This window comes from Ostrinia nubilalis, chromosome 6 (genome assembly GCF_963855985.1).
Source record: "Ostrinia nubilalis chromosome 6, ilOstNubi1.1, whole genome shotgun sequence".
NCBI lineage: Eukaryota > Metazoa > Arthropoda > Insecta > Lepidoptera > Crambidae > Ostrinia > Ostrinia nubilalis.
Window position 1 is genome coordinate 3,198,772 of NC_087093.1, and position 2,157 is coordinate 3,200,928.

The window sequence follows — 2,157 nt, forward strand, 5'->3', positions numbered from 1 at the left end:
ATACAAGGAAATACTTTGTACCTGGTAAATTACCTCTAAGTATGAATTTTTGATATAAAACGGCATTAGTTCTTATGCCTCTCACCCAAAAAATACCTCAATTAAGCCCAAATTTGAGACCGCAGCCAAACTTTGAGTGACGATGGAAACTAGCCTAGATGGAGGTCACATGAAATTGAACTTCTGCTTCTTCATTGATAAAGACTTATCATTTACCATACCTTATCATTTTGTATTCCATTTTCAAGTCACTTTTTTTTCGCTTACTGTTTAAACGAAACGTGGGATTTTTTAAATCTCAGGTCTTTTGAACGCACATCTGAACGATGTCTGGTTTTAATTTCTTCAGTTACTCCGTGACCATGGCGCTTGCAACAGTGCCGAAATATTGGAAACTCAAAACTAAGGTACATGGTAGCAATCCCGTCAGTAATATAATAGGAAAATGTCTTGAAAAATAAGTAAATCGTATATTACTTATGTAACTAATTTTATTATTTATCATACTTATAACTAATCACTTCATTCAGAACTAGAAAATTATTCCAAGGATTCCACTTTTCTTCAATAGATGATCAAGATAAAGAGTTATTTATTATAAATTGCTCTTCCACCATTTCAATTATTCTATCTTACATCTTACTTGATGAAATCTTTTTCAATTTTATTTACATGGTCATAACATTTTCACCATTCCTCTGCACCAATTTGTGAGGTAGACCTGAAACCCCCGATAAAGCAGCTATTATAAGAATAATATTAAAAAAAAACCTCCTACTGACGCAGTTAGGTAATAACCTAAATGTATCCAATTTCACTCCAACTTACTGTCAACTCAACGACGCGCTTTAAAATCAAAGATTGACTTTGAATTATGCCTTATTTTACAATACACATTGAAAACAATATGACTTGCTTAAGCTTTTTCGACTTTTTCACAAAAATAACAAATAGGCATGAAGAGATTACAAAATTTCTGCAGCGACTGACAGTTCACTGGATTTACGTTTACAGGTGACAATAAAGCCATAGACATTTGCATATGAAAGACACACTTTTCCAATATTTTTGTTTGCCATGAGATTCTGGTACACCTATACCTATCATTTAATGAAAAGATAAACTAATTTTTTTCAGCACAACGAAAATCTGCTTTGGCGCGTAGCAATGCAACGTGACAACTACAGTTCGGACTTCTTTATGCGTCCACTACACATAAAATAAAATTCGAACTATCGCACATTTTTTCTTTTTAATTCTAATTCAGTAAAAAATGTTTTTAAAACCTTCATTCAAAATTCAAAAGTTATTATCATATGACAGAACTTATGACCAAACTATGTACATTGAATAAAATATTTTTCTTTTTATCATCAAGCTTAGCAGTCTAATAAGTTACTATGACACTCGAGTTAATCCACATTCAGCACCATAGCCTCCCCTTCTACAAGGCCCTCTACAAATGTCAAAACGTCACTTAACCCTTTTAGCACCAGTTCTTTTGTTTTTGAGAAGATGTGCCCAAATTTTTATATCAATTTAATTATAGTCCAGTCGTTTGATACAAATTAACGTGGTTACCTGGAAAGTGTTCCGTGAGTTTTGAAAATTGGTGATTAAAATAGATTTCGCTATGCTCTCTGTTAGTCTGTTAGTTAAGTGTGATTGCCGCGCTCGTTGCGAAATTGGAAAAATGCTGCCTTAGAAAAGATTTTTGATAGTTACATTCTTTCCTATTTCGTCGTTCCAAATGACGTTCACTGCTGGACAAAGGCGAGAGGCCTTTGGGTTTTCCATAGGTTTTTCATAATGAACAGTCCTGCGCTGCCCGCATTCAGGTTCTTCCCGTGACCTTTACCAGATCGTCGGTCCACCTAGTAGGAGGCCTGCCCACGCTACGTCTTCCAGCCCGTGGTCGCCACTCAAGAAATTTTCTGCCCCAATGGCCATCGGCTCTACGAGCTATGTGTCCCGCTCACTGCCACTTGATTTTAGCAATTCTGCGTGCTATGTCGGTCACTTTGGTTCTCCTGCGGATCTCCTCATTTCTGATTCGATCACGCAGGGAAACCCCGAGCATAGCCCGCTCCATTACCCTTTGGGTGACCTTGAGCCTTCTTATGAGGCCCATAGTTTCAGAACCTTAAACTTTCCTAT

General features: G+C 36.5%; 1 long non-coding RNA gene across 1 annotated transcript; it reads left to right on the top strand.

Annotated features, from left to right (window-relative positions):
- The first annotated feature begins 300 nt into the window (after positions 1 to 300).
- LOC135072879 (uncharacterized) lies at positions 301 to 1,242 on the top strand. Its single transcript, XR_010257503.1, has 2 exons — positions 301 to 407; positions 1,138 to 1,242. It is a non-coding gene; the product is annotated as an uncharacterized LOC135072879 (long non-coding RNA).
- The last annotated feature ends 915 nt before the right edge of the window (positions 1,243 to 2,157 follow it).